This window comes from Oncorhynchus nerka, linkage group LG4 (assembly GCF_034236695.1).
Source record: "Oncorhynchus nerka isolate Pitt River linkage group LG4, Oner_Uvic_2.0, whole genome shotgun sequence".
NCBI lineage: Eukaryota > Metazoa > Chordata > Actinopteri > Salmoniformes > Salmonidae > Oncorhynchus > Oncorhynchus nerka.
The window spans coordinates 46,718,405-46,733,203 of record NC_088399.1 but is presented as its reverse complement, the minus strand read 5'-3'; positions in this window follow the sequence as shown (position 1 = coordinate 46,733,203).

The following is a 14,799-nucleotide window of genomic DNA, read 5'->3' as shown; positions in this document are numbered from 1 at the left end:
GGCGTCCACAGGGTATGGCATGGCGTTGCAAAATGGATAGCCTTCCTTCTTCAAGATCCCTTTTACCCTGTCACCTCTCTCACTTTAGCACTACCAAAGCACTCCCAGACCATCACATTGCCTCCACCATGCTTGACAGATGGCGCCAGAGACTCCTCCAGCATCTTTTCTGCGTCTCACAAATGTTCTTCTTCTTAGAATAGTCTGTCCATAACACTTTTTTCCAATTTTCCTCTGTCCAGTGTCTGTTCTTTTGCCCATCTTAATCTTTTATTTTTATTGGCAGGCTGAGATATGGCTTTTTCTTTGCAACTCTGCCTAGAGTCCTGGAGTCGTCTCTAAACTGTTGACGTTGAGACTGGTGTTTTGCGGGTACTATATAATGAAGCAGCCAGTTGAGGATTTGCGAGGCGTCTGATTCTCAAATTAGACACTCTAACGTACTTGTACACTTGCTCAGTTGTGCATAGGGGCCTCCCACTCCTCTTTCTATTCTGGTTAGAGCCAGTTTGCACTATTCTATGAAGGGAGTAGTACACAGCGTTGTACGAGATCTGGAATAGCCTTCATTTCTCAGAACAAGAATAGACTGATGAGTTTCAGAAGAAAGTTCTTTGTTTCTGGCCATTTTGAGCCTGAAATGGAACCCACAAATGCTGAAGCTCCAGATGCTCAACTAGTCTAAAGGCCAGTTTTATTGCTTCTTTAATCAGGACAACAGTTTTCAGCTGTGCTAACATAATTGCAATAAGGTTTTCTAATGATCAATTAGCCTTTAAAATTATAAACTTGGATTAGCTAACACAACGTGCCATTGGAATACAGGAGTGATGGTTGCTTGTAATGGGCCTCTGTACGCCTATGTAGATATTCCATCAAATCAATAGTCATTTACAACATTAACAGTGTCTACACTGTATTTCTGATCAATTTAATGTTATTTTAATGGACAAAAAAACGTGCTTTTCTTTCAAAAACAAGGACATTTCTAAGTGACCCCAAACTTTTGAACGGTAGTGTATGTGACCAATAAATTCCACATTGGATAGATATGGAAATTATAGATTTTCTGTCAATTTTGTTGGGTAATGTAAGTGGCTTGCTTAATGTGAAAACTACAATCTACTGTAATTTACAGTACTGTACCATAACGTTCCCAAAGTAAACGGCCTATTTCTCAGGACCAGATGCTCGAATATGCATATAATTGACAGATTAGGATAGAAAACACTCTAAAGTTTCCAAAACTGTCAAAATATTGTCTGTGAGTACAACAGAACTGATATTGCAGGCGAAACCCTGAGAAAAATCAAACCAGGAAGTGGCTTCTATTTTGAAAACTCCATGTTCCATAGCCTCCCATTGCTACATTTAAAGGGATATCAACCAGATTCCTTTTCCTATTGCTTCCTCAAGGTGTCAACAGTCTTCGGACATAGTTTCAGGCTTTTATTTTGAAAAATGAGTCAGAAAGATAACATTGCGTCAGGTGGTCACATGAGTTTTGCTCGCGCAACAGAGTTTGGACAGCTATTGTTTTTCCCTCTCCTACTGATAAAGTCATTTGCGGTTGATATATTATCGATTATATATTTTAAAAACAACCTGAGGATTGATTATAAAAAATGTTTGACCTGTTTCTGTGGACATTACGGATATTATTTGGAATTTGTCTGCGTTGTTGTGACCGCTCTTTCCTGGGGATTTCTGAACATAACGCGCCAAACAAACGGAGGTACTTTGGATATAAAAATAATCTTTATGGAACAAAAGGAACATTTGTTGTGTAACTGGGAGTCTCGTGAGTGAAAACATCCGAAGATCATCAAAGATGAACAATTAATTTGATTGCTTTTCTGATTTTTGTGACCAAGCTACCCTATGCTAAGTGTTCTTAATGTTTTGTCATGCGATCGATAAATTCACACAAACGCTTGGATTGCTTTAGCTGTAAAGCATCATTTCAAAATCTGAGACGACAGGTGGATTAACAAAAGGTTAAGATGTGTTTTGCAATATTGCACTTGTGATTTCATGAATATGAATATTTTTTGTAATATTATTTGACTGTGGCGCTATGCTATTCAGTGGTTGCTGATGACAATTATCCCGCTTAAGGGATGGGTAGCGTCAAGAAGTTAACTCAATCAGAGGACCGTCCATGAGCACAGTTATGGTCTGGCATCATGGGACAGGCCCTTTTCGCCCACCCGGGTTTTCTATCACGAGACCAGCTTACCTCGATAACGAGAGGGCCAAGGTTTGAGAGGAGACCGAGCTTACCTCAATTACGAGATGGCTAAAGGTTGCAGACCAGCTTCCCACGAGAGGGCCAAGGTTTGAGTAGAGACCATAAACCTGAGTATAAGCTAAGGTTTGAGTAGATGGTTTCCGAGCCGGTCACGGGTGCACCTCAGCCACGCTCAAGGTACTAAACAATATCATAACCGCCATCGATAAAAGACAGTACTGTGCAGCCGTCTTCATCGACCTCGCCAAGGCTTTCGACTCTGTCAATCACCATATTCTTATCGGCAGACTCAATAGCCTCGGTTTCTCGGATGACTGCCTTGCCTGGTTCACCAATTACTTTGCAGACAGAGTTCAGTGTGTCAAATCGGAGGGCATGCTGTCCGGTCCTCTGGCAGTCTCTATGGGGGTGCCACAGGGTTCAATTCTCGGGCCGACTCTTTTCTCTGTATATATCAATGATGTTGCTCTTGCTGCGGGCGATTCCCTGATCCACCTCTACGCAGACGACACCATTCTATATACTTTCGGCCCGTCATTGGACACTGTGCTATCTAACCTCCAAACGAGCTTCAATGCCATACAGCACTCCTTCCGTGGCCTCCAACTGCTCTTAAACGCGAGTAAAACCAAATGCATGCTTTTCAACCGATCGCTGCCTGCACCCGCATGCCCGACTAGCATCACCACCCTGGATGGTTCCGACCTTGAATATGTGGACATCTATAAGTACCTAGGTGTCTGGCTAGACTGCAAACTCTCCTTCCAGACTCACATCAAACATCTCCAATCGAAAATCAAATCAAGAGTCGGCTTTCTATTCCGCAACAAAGCTCCTCCTTCACCCACGCCGCCAAACTTACCCTAGTAAAACTGACTATCCTACCGATCCTCGATTTCGGCGATGTCATCTACAAAATGGCTTCCAACACTCTACTCAGCAAACTGGATGCAGTCTATCACAGTGCCATCCGTTTTGTCACCAAAGCACCTTATACCACCCACCACTGCGACTTGTATGCTCTAGTCGGCTGGCCCTCGCTACATATTCGTCGCCAGACCCACTGGCTCCAGGTCATCTACAAGTCCATGCTAGGTAAAGCTCCGCCTTATCTCAGTTCACTGGTCACGATGGCAACACCCATCCGTAGCACGCGCTCCAGCAGGTGTATCTCACTGATCATCCCTAAAGCCAACACCTCATTTGGCCGCCTTTCGTTCCAGTACTCTGCTGCCTGTGACTGGAACGAACTGCAAAAATCGCTGAAGTTGGAGACTTTTATCTCCCTCACCAACTTCAAACATCAGCTATCCGAGCAGCTAACCGATCGCTGCAGCTGTACATAGTCTATTGGTAAATAGCCCACCCATTTTCACCTACCTCATTCCCATACTGTTTTTATACTGTTTTAAAAAATAATAATATTTATTTACTTTTCTGCTCTTTTGCACACCAATATCTCTACCTGTACATGACCATCTGATCATTTATCACTCCAGTGTTAATCTGCAAAATTGTATTATTCGCCTACCTCCTCATGCCTTTTGCACACATTGTATATAGACTGCCCATTTTTTCTACTGTGTTATTGACTTGTTAATTGTTTACTCCATGTGTAACTCTGTGTTGTCTGTTCACGCTGCTATGCTTTATCTTGGCCAGGTCGCAGTTGCAAATGAGAACTTGTTCTCAACTAGCCTACCTGGTTAAATAAAGGTGAAATAAAAAATAAAAAATAAAATGGCTGAATCTTTTAACCATACCACGTGGTTAAACTCTTAGACTGTCGATCCCGACAGAATAAGAACAAGTCTTTGATATTAATTACTAGTCTGCAGCTAGGAATTCGGTATCATTGAACGCGAAGACAGACAACCGCCTATAATGACATGAATGAATGTCACTGAACTATCCATACTAACCACGACAGAGAGAGAGCGGACAAACTCTCCAACAGAAACTTTTCAACAGAGATCCCAATGACACACTGAGCGTAAATATATATATTGATTGCAATTATTCCCGAATGAGTGAGCGTTCACGTGCAAAGGATTAGTATTTCAATTGTTATAATTATCAACTCTGTAGTGCCTTCTCAGCTGACCCCCACTCCCCTTTTGTCTAACAAGCCGCCATGCCAGTTTAGCCCACTAGCTTTTTAGGGATAGGGGGCAGCATTTTCACTTTGGATGTGAACTGCCTCCTACTCTGTCCCAGATGCTAATATATTTATATTATTATTACTATTGGATAGAAAACACTCTGAAGTTTGTATGATGTCTGTGAGTATAACAGAACTCATATGGCAGGCGATAACCTGAGATAAATCCAACCAGGAAGTGGGATATCTGAGCATGGTCGATTTTCAACTCATCACCTATTGAAATCCCAGTGGGATATGGATCTGTTTGCACTTCCTACGGCTTCCACTATATGTCAACAGTCTGTAGAACCTTGAATGAAGCTTCTACTCTGTTGTGGGGCCGGATGAGATGGGAATGAGTCAGTGGTCTGGCAGAGAGCCAGGTCCTGGTCACGAGCATTTCACATGATATCGACTTGCGTTCCATTACTTCTATAGACACGAAGGAATTCTCTGGTTGGAACGTTATTGAATATTTATGATAAAAACATCCTAATGATTGATTCTAAACTTAGCTTGACAAGTTTATTTGACCTGTAATATAACTTTTTCGAAGTTTTCGTCCGACGTTCGCCTGGACCTGCACGAGCATTTGGATATGTGTACTTAACGTGCTAACAAAAGTAGCTTCTTGGACATAAATAATGGACATTATCGAACAAAACAACAATTTATTGTGGAACTATGATTCCTGGGAGTGCATGATCATCAAAGGTAAGGGAATATTTATAATGTAATTTACAATGTAGAATATAGCAAAAATAAAGGAAAAACCCTGGCAATGTATTTACATTTCTTCTGAATAATTTATCATTTGTATTACAATGGGCTGAACTACACTCCAATGTACTTTGTAACAAGACACTTTCGAGAGCTGTAATTTGTGTTTTCAAAAAACATTGGTATCAGAAGTCTGATGGCATTATGGTGTGATAAGAGCATCTGTTGAATTAACTAATATAAATGTATATGTAAAAACGAACAATTGCAAAGCATGCTGAGTATTATTCTAATGAACTCTGCCCCGAAACAAAGCCAATAATAATACCCAGTGTGTCATACATTTACATTTTGGTAATTTACCAGACACTCTTATCCAGAGTGACTTCCGATCAGTGCATTCAACTAAGGTAGACAAACAACAACATATCAGTCATTTCAAGTAAAACACTATGAAGAATGTTGTTTCTGTTTGGGTCAGCTACTTGCAAATGTATTTGTGGTTTTAAAATACAAAATACATGTATTCTAATGAAAGACATTACAAAATCCTTTTATTTTTGTAGTTTATTTTGATATATGGTATTTTGTCATGTCTGCTCATCCCTGAATGGAAATCAATCAATCAAATAAAATGTTATTTGTCACATGCTTTGTAAACAACAGGTGTAGACGAACAGTGAAATGCTTACTTACAGCCCTGTAGTGGGCCGTACACACTACCAGTGTTGTGTTCGAGACCACCTCAAGAGAGACCAATTCAAGACCGGAGGGTGTGCGAGACCGAGTCAAGACAGAAACCAGAAAAATGTGAGGCCAATTCAAGACCATGGGTGTAATTTTGTCAAATCACCACTATAACAAGAGTTCAAAATGTCCAGTATTTCTGTGTTCATATTTCAGAACAACATATGGATCCTTTAGACATTCAGAATAGTGAAAAAAATGCATGCTGTGGAAAAATAGAGACACTCTACAAATGGTTACTAACCCAAACACAGTGAGGAACAAAGGGCCTTCTACGCCTTCAGAGAAGGGTTTAGGATTTATAAAATAATAATAATAATATATTATTTTCAATTATGTTCTGATTTAATCTCTTCAGTTTGTGTTGGAAAGGGTTAACACTGAAGCTAAAAAAAAGTTTGTCTGATTCCACTGTCACTCAATCACATTTTGACTTAATGGGTGGGACCGTTTTTACAAAAACGTATGGAAAAATTCTCCCTTGTTAAAAGCCAACAGGTCACTGCCCAATACCGAGCAATAGTTTTCCCATGGTCTAGCTAGCTAGCTTTTGTTGTTGGCTAGTTTGCAGCAGGTGTTATCAAAGAGGATGTTGTTGCTAATTTGTTAGCTTCTCCCTTTTCAAGGACAACTTTCAACAAGAACTTAGGTTTCAAATGATCATCATCTGGCGATGGAACTGTGTTTTTATTGCACTGCGCTTGCTGTTGTTAGCCATCTCTTTGAAAATAACTTGTGTGTGAAACATTGTTGCATTTAAAGTGGAACTGACAGCATTTTAGAACCATTATTAAAATCTGATCATATACACTCCCAGAAAGAATATGACATGCCCACTTAGATACGGTCATTTTCACATTTTCATAAATTCTTAGAAAGTTTGGGAATTATGTATACTAAGGCATTTGTGAAAATTCTACAGCAATATAGAAAGAGGGAAAGCAGCCATTAGTTTGGACAATTAATAGGCACTGCAGTAAATAAAAACATCTGTCTTGTCCAGGACCGGAGTCTACACAGACCAGTGCGCTATAGCCAATCAGAGCTACAGTAGGCCTTTGCCACACGGGCCTGCCATCTTTTACTTTGAACTGGACTGTGTGTTTACAGGCAGTTGCAACAGCTCGACATTAGATCATTCGAATGCATTTGCCACAAAGCCACAAAATACACCAGAATGTATTTCTGCAAATATATAAACACCACAGGAGTCCTCTTACATTTGGGAACTTTACAGTCCTATTGATCAAACAACCATGAAAAGGTAGTATCTCGTTCCCTCAGTTATGCAAATCAACAACAACAAGATCAACAACTAATGCTAGCCTGAGCAAAATTAGTTAAAATCTAAGGAAGGAACATTAGATAAACTGTCAAACTTTCTCAGCTAGTTGGCTGTCAAAATTGCACCGATAAATTATGGGGAATTGTAGACTCCTCATCCTTCTGCAGCTTGCCTGCCAATGCATGATTGTCCCAACCAAGCACTCAAACTTACTGGGTAAAGTTTGATAGCTTGCTAGCTAGCTACTTTCAGACACAAAGGAGAGCACCTCACTATCCATTTTACTCACCTGGAGCAGAGCTGGTTTGGCTGTTTACATGTTATCTAGAGTGTTCTTGACTAATTCTGACTTTTTTTGTCTACGTTTACTGACGCCCGGCCATATTCAACAGGTGTTGCGCGTTCGTAAATTCATCAGTTGTTCTGCGCTCTGGCACACTCAGACAAAATCAAATCAAATCAAATGTATTTATATAGCCCTTCGTACATCAGCTGATATCTCAAAGTGCTGTACAGAAACCCAGCCTAAAACCCGAAACAGCAAGCAATGCAGGTGTTGAAGAACGTTGGCTAGGAAAAACTCCCTAGAAAGGCCAAAACCTAGGAAGAAACCTAGAGAGCAACCAGGCTATGAGGGGTGGCCAGTCCTCTTCTGGCTTTGCCGGGTGGAGATTATAACAGAACATGGCCAAGATGTTCAAATGTTCATAAATGACCAGCATGGTCAAATAATAGGTCTGGGACAGGTAGCACGTCTGGCGAACAGGTCAGGATTCCATAGCCGCAGGCAGAACAGTTGAAACTGGAGCAGCAGCACGGCCAGGTGGACTGGGGATAGCAAGGAGTCATCATGCCAGGTAGTCTTGAGGCATGGTCCTAGGGCTCAGGTCCTTCACACAGGACAAGTGTGCTCTGACATCGAAGTAGATAGCCAGAGTTCTAGATAGCCAGAGTAAATATGCGAATGCAAGAGATATGTTAACTGAATAACAGTCGCTCAAGTTCTTGCTAACCAAATGACACCTGCATCTCAAGCTGTGTATAGCCACTGAAAAACTACATGAGGGGAAAAAGTCAGTCACTCATCCACTCCTCCAATGGCATGACATCCTCCTAGCAGCTAGCTAGCTAGCTATCTAGCTAACGTTAGCCTCCATTGTATTAGCTTGCTACATAAATAGATAAGCAAGCCTATTAGCTACGTTATAGCTGACTTGTGATCATTGCCCTTGCTAGTTTGATTGTATTGACATTCCCAGCCTTCCTTACATTCGTCTGTTTTTGACCAGAATATTGATTATTGAAACTGAAAGTGCATCCCGAATGGAGGCAGCAAACAATATACCAGGCAATCTGTGATTTACAACCTGATAGCAATATTTTTTGAACTACCAAGGAATGTATCGGTGAATTATGTTAATCATGCATTGAACTGCATCTATTCTGCCAACCTTATTAGTGTACGTCTTGGAACGTTCAGTCAAATAGAATCTATTTTTTAAACCTCTTATAAAGTTGGTTTTGTAGCATGAACTGAACATTTTATATTTTTTACTGATATTATGATTGTCTTTTTGTTTCATATCTGCAAAGTAGTTCAAACGCTGTCAGTTCCACTTTAAACTTTAGGTCACTGGTTACTTTGTGTGCTAAACATGAAATATTTTTTGCAATGGGAAGTAATAGATGTACATTTATATTGGAAAATGCTTAATGGTTGTGTTTTTGTATTCTTATGATTGGAACCTACTGGCTTATTACAGTATGTCTGAGTTTATGGACTGCTTATCCTTTAACATCATGCTGTGCGTGACTGCTGTCTTTCCATCGACCCTATGCAGTGGTGTAGTGAGAAGAGAAGGTGTAATAGTCTAATTGTCACGCCCTGGCCATAGAGAGGCTTTTTATTCTCTATTTTGGTTAGGCCAGGGTGTGACTAGGGTGGGCATTCTAGTTTCTTTATTTCTATGTTTTTTATTTCGTTGTGTTTTCCCGGGTGTGGTTCTCAATCAGAGGCAGCTGTCTATCGTTGTCTCTGATTGAGAACCATTCTTAGGTAGCCCTTTTTTCCTCCTGTCTTTGTGGGAACTTGACTTTGGTTATGGCACATAGCCTTTAGTTGCACAGTTTGTTTGGGAGTGTTTATTGTTTTGTTCGGCATCTTTTCTCAAATAAAAGAACATGTACGCTCACCACGCTGCACCTTGTTCCTCCTCCTTCAACAGCCGTTACACTATTTGGTCAAGTTCCAAACAGCCTGCCCAGTGAAGGAAAGACAGTGTGTGAAATCCTATTTCCTACGTTTTTTTAAATGCGCTTTCCTAGGAGATTTTTCAGTTTTCACACTCAAAGAATGTGGTGGTCTAAGTCCCCAAAAATGCTTAAACAACATCAATCTGATTGGGTGAGCCTGTCAGGGCCTTGCTCCCCAGTGGGTGGGCCCATTCATGTATGTATATGCCACTGATGCATACAGTTCACGATGTTAATTGCGCATCACAAATAGCCTACTAACCAACACTTCGGACTAAACGTTTTCAGTACCTAGTTTGCATAGCAATTGTTGCCTTGGTTAGCATTTACTGGTAGACATAAGTTGATACAGTATGTCTTTCTTACCCTACTGGCTACCGATGTCATTCTTCTGTGAGCTGCTCGCTACACACTCTTGCTGCCTGCAGATGATAGTCTGCTGAAACTAGGCTATGTGTACTGCATGCATGTGAATATATTTCATGGTAGTTGCAATCGTGTAGGCTACTTTGTGCATGATTTCTCTATTGTACTACATAATTGATCATTTATTTTTTAAATGTTTTATTTAACTTTTATTTAACTAGGCAAGTCAGTAGATAAGTCATATACCTCCACTTCACTACTTTGAAACGCACATATTAAGAAGTGAGTATATGCAATGCCCACTGAAAAATAAGTGGGTTTACAGCATACACCTGCATATACCCTCCACTACACCACTGGCCCTTTGTGTTCTTAAAAAGTGCTCCCTCCTACATGAGTGCTCTGGTATTAAGGTTGCTGTCCTTTCAGATTTTCCAACCTGTGACTCTCCTACATGAGTGCTGGTATTACCGTTGCTGTCTTTTCAGAATCACGAACCTGTCACACACTGAAGGCCTATAAGTTCACCACTGTGCAAACATGTCTATAATAGACGTAAATATTGTTAAGATATTAATGTTTCAAGAAAGGAGTGTATATATTTGGCTTGGACAAGCGGTTTTATAGCTGATTGAATGGAAGCTGATAATTATGAGTTTTTTACTCAGCTGGTCTCAGGAAGAAATTGCATGTTCTCACTGTCCGAAACCAAGTCAAGAACAGTACAAATGTATCCGAGACACTCAATATGTGGTCTCAAGTACTACAACACTGCGCACTACCTTCTGTAGCGTCTTGCGGTAGGATGCCTAGCAGTTGCCATACCAAGTGGTGATGCAGCCAGTCAAGATACTCTCAATGGTGCAGTTGTATAATTTTTTGAGGATATGACGGCCCATGCTGAATAGTTTCAGCCTCCTGAGGAAGAGGCCTTGTCATGCTTTCTTCACAACTGTGTTGGTGTGTGTGGACCATGATAATTCCTTAGTGTTGTGGACACAGAGAAACTTGAAGCTCTCGACCAGTTCCACTACAGCCCCAGTCATGTGGATGGGGGTTCGCTCGGCCCTCCGTTTACTGTAGTCAACAATCAGATCCTTTGTCTTGCTGACGTTGAGGGAGAGGTTGTTATGCTGGCACAACACTCCAGGTCACTGACAACCTCCCTATAGCTGTTTCATCGGTGATCAGCACAACCACATTGTGTCGTCAGCAAACTTAATGATGGTGTTGGATGGTGTTGGAATCTTGCACGGCCACGCAGTCGAGGGGTGAATAGGGAGTGCAGGCGGGAATAAGCACACACCCCTGAGCAGCCCCCGTGTTGATGGTCAGAGTGGCTGATGTGTTGTTGCCTACCCTCACCACCTGGGGGCATCCATCAGGAATCCAGGATCCAGTTGCAGAGGGAGGTGTTCAGTCCCAGGGTCCTGAGCTTGGAGGGCATTATGGTGTTGAACGCTGAGCTATAGTCAATGAACAGGATTCTCACCTAGGTGTTCCTCTTGTCCAGGTGGGAGAGGGCAGTGTGGAGTGCAACAGAGATTGTGTCATCTGTGGATCAGTTGGGGCAGTATGCGAATTGGAGTGGGTCCAGGGCATCTGGGATGATGGCGTTCATGTGAGCCATGACCAGCCTTTCAAAGCGTTTCATGGCTACAGATATGAGTGCTATGAGACGATAGTCATTTAGACAGGTTACAATGGCGTTTTTGAGCACAGAGACCATGGTGGTCTTGTTTGAAATATGAAGGTATTACAGACTGTGTCAGGGAGAGCTTGAAAATGTCTTTGAAGATACTTGCCAGCTCTGAGTACGCGTCCTGGTAATCCGTCTGGTCCCGCGGCCTTGTGAATGTTAATCTGTTTAAAGGTTTTACTCACATCGGCAACGGAGAGTGAGATCACACAGTCGTTCAAAACAGCTGGTGCTCTTATGCTTGATTCAGTGTTGCTTGCCTCGAAGCAACCATAGAAGAAATGTAGCTTGTCTGGTAGGCTAATGTCACTGGGCAGCTCACGGCTGGCTCTCAGTAATAATATTTTTTCTGATAATTCATACAAAATACAACATTTCATGTTGTTGTGAATAAATTCATTAATGTTATTTCAAAATAAGACTGCTTTGGTGAACAAACACACATAGGGACCACAACTGCTTCCATCAATCTGAGCTTTGAAATTCCCACAACAATAACACAATTCATATTTCAGAACACAATATCCACAAACTTTCCAAGTATTCATTTAATCACAGATATTTCTGTAGTGAGTGAAGAATTCCCGCCAGTTCCTTCTCATACTGCTTTAAGCAGTCCATTATTTTAACACTCAATGTTATACTATTGCGAGCACGTACTTTGATTTTCATGTTGTGAGGGAAATGTTATTCTGTGAAGACACAGCCTTGAAAATGGTAATCTTGTCTTTCGTAAATAATCAATGGTTCCTGCCTGTGTTGGTCATCTGTCAGAATGCCCAGAATATGTTCTAAAAGTTAAGATAGGATACGGTGCCAGACACATGCAGGAACTAGATTTATATACAGTTGGAGTCGGAAGTTTACATACACTTAGGTTGGAGTCATTTTTCCAACAATTGTTTACAGACAGATTATTTCACTTAGAATTCACTGTATCACAATTCGATATGATTACACTAGGCCTACAAGCCGAAGAACACCATCCCAACCGTGAAGCACGGGGGTGGCAGCATCATGTTGTGGGGGTGCTTTGCTGCAGGAGGGACTGGTGCACTTCACAAAATAGATGGCAACATGAGGATGGAAAATTATGTGGACATATTGAAGCAACATCTCAAGACAAAGTCAGGAAGTTGAAGCTTGGTCGCAAATGGGTCTTCCAAATGGACAATGACCCCAAGCATACTTCCAAAGTTGTGGCAAAATGGCTTAAGGACAACAATGTCAAGGTATTGGAGTGCCCATCACAAAGCCCTGACCACAATCCTATAGAAAATTTGTGGGCAGAACTGAAAAAGCGTGTGCGAGCAAGGAGGCCTACAAACCTGACTCCATTACACCAGCTCTATCAGGAGGAATGGGCCAAAATTCAACCAACTTATTTTGGGAAGCTTGTGGAAGGCAACCCGAAACTTTTGACCCAAGTTAAACAATTTAAATGCAATGCTACCAAATACTAATTGAGTGTATGTAAACTTCTGACCCACTGGGAATGTGATGAAAGAAATAAAAGCTGAAATAAATCCTTCTCTACTATTATTCTGACATTGCATTCTTAAAATAAAGTGGTGTTCCTAACTGACCTAAGACAGGGAATCTTTACTTGAATTAAATGTCAGGAATTGTGAAAGACTGAGTTTAAATGTATTTGGCTATGGTGTATGTAAACTTCCGACTTCAACTATATACTGAGATCATGTGACACTTAGGTTGTGGACTTTATTTAACTAATTATGTGACTTTTGAAGGTAATTGGTTACACCAGATCTTATTTAGGGGCTTCATAATAGCAAAGGGGTTGAAAACATATGAATGCACCACTTCTCAGTTTTTATTTTTTATTTTTTGAAATAAGTCATTTTTGTAATTTCACTTCAACAATTTTGACTATTTTGTGTATGTCCATTATATGAAATCCAAATAAAAATCCATTTAAATTACAGGTTGTAATGCAACAAAATAGGAAGAATGCCAAGGGGGGTGAATACTTTTGCAAGGCATTGTACATCAAAACTCAAAGCCAGTGGCATGTCATTAGTAAATTTTGAAAAAAGTAAGGGACCTAGACAGGAATTCCTGATTATGTTGGAAAGGCTTTTGTTAAAGAACAGCCTCTGTGTTCTGTTAGACAGGTAACTCTCTATCCACAATATAACAGGGGGTATAAAGCCATAACACATAAGTTTTTCCATCAGCAGACTATGATTGATAATTTCAAAAGCCGCACTGAAGTCTAACAAAACAGCTCTTACAATCTTTTTCTCGTCAATTACTCACAGCCAATCATCAGTCACTTGTTGAAAGTCCTTCCCAAAAGTGTGCTGAAAGTCTGTTAATTTGTTTATAGTAAAATAGGATTGTCAAACACAATTTTTCCCAAAAGTTTACTAAGGTTTGGTAACAGGCTGATTGGTTGGCTATTTGAGCCAGTAAACAGGACTTTACTATTCATGGGTAGCGGGATTACTTTTACGTCCCTCCAGGCCTGTGGGCACACACTTTCTAGTAGGCTTAGAATGAAGATATGGCAAATAGGATTGGCAATATCGTCCGCTATTATACTCAGTAATTTTCCATCCAATTGGCTTGTCATATTATTTTCACATCTTCAACACTCACTTTACGGAATTCAAAATTACAATGCTTGTCTTTCATAACTTGATCAGCTATACTTGGATGTGTAGTGTCAGTGTTTGTTGTTGGCATGTCATGCCTAAATTTGATAATCTTGCCAATGAAAAAAATAATTAAAATAGTGTTGTGTAGGGGCTTTGCTGGCATGCATCTAAAAAAAATGGTTGAGTTTTCTCCATCACGATTTACATGCTAAAATCGCAACTGAGCTAGATGTAGTAGGCTAATGTTAATTAGCGTGCTCATCCTTGCCTGTAGTAGACTAACCATAGGTGATTTGATGATGTTGAAGTTGAAATGGTGCTGGAATAGTAACTGCTTGACCATGCTGTAGGTCATGTAACTGTTTGTTACATGCAATATGTTTTGTGAACTTCACCGGACAGAGGTTGCTATCCAGTTTTGTGATGAAACAAAGTAATGGTTGAATGTATTATTTTATTTATTTATTTTATTTAACCTTGATTTGACTAAGCAAGTCAGTTAATAAGAACAAATTCTTATTTACAACGACGGCCTACCAAAAGGCCTCCTGCGGGAACGGGGTCTGTAATTAAAAATAATCACGACAAGAGAGGTAACACGACGCTACATAAAGAGAGACCTAAGACAACAACATAGCAAGGCAGCAACACATGACAACACAGCATGGTAGCAACACAACATGGTAGCAACAACATGATAGTAGCACAAAACAT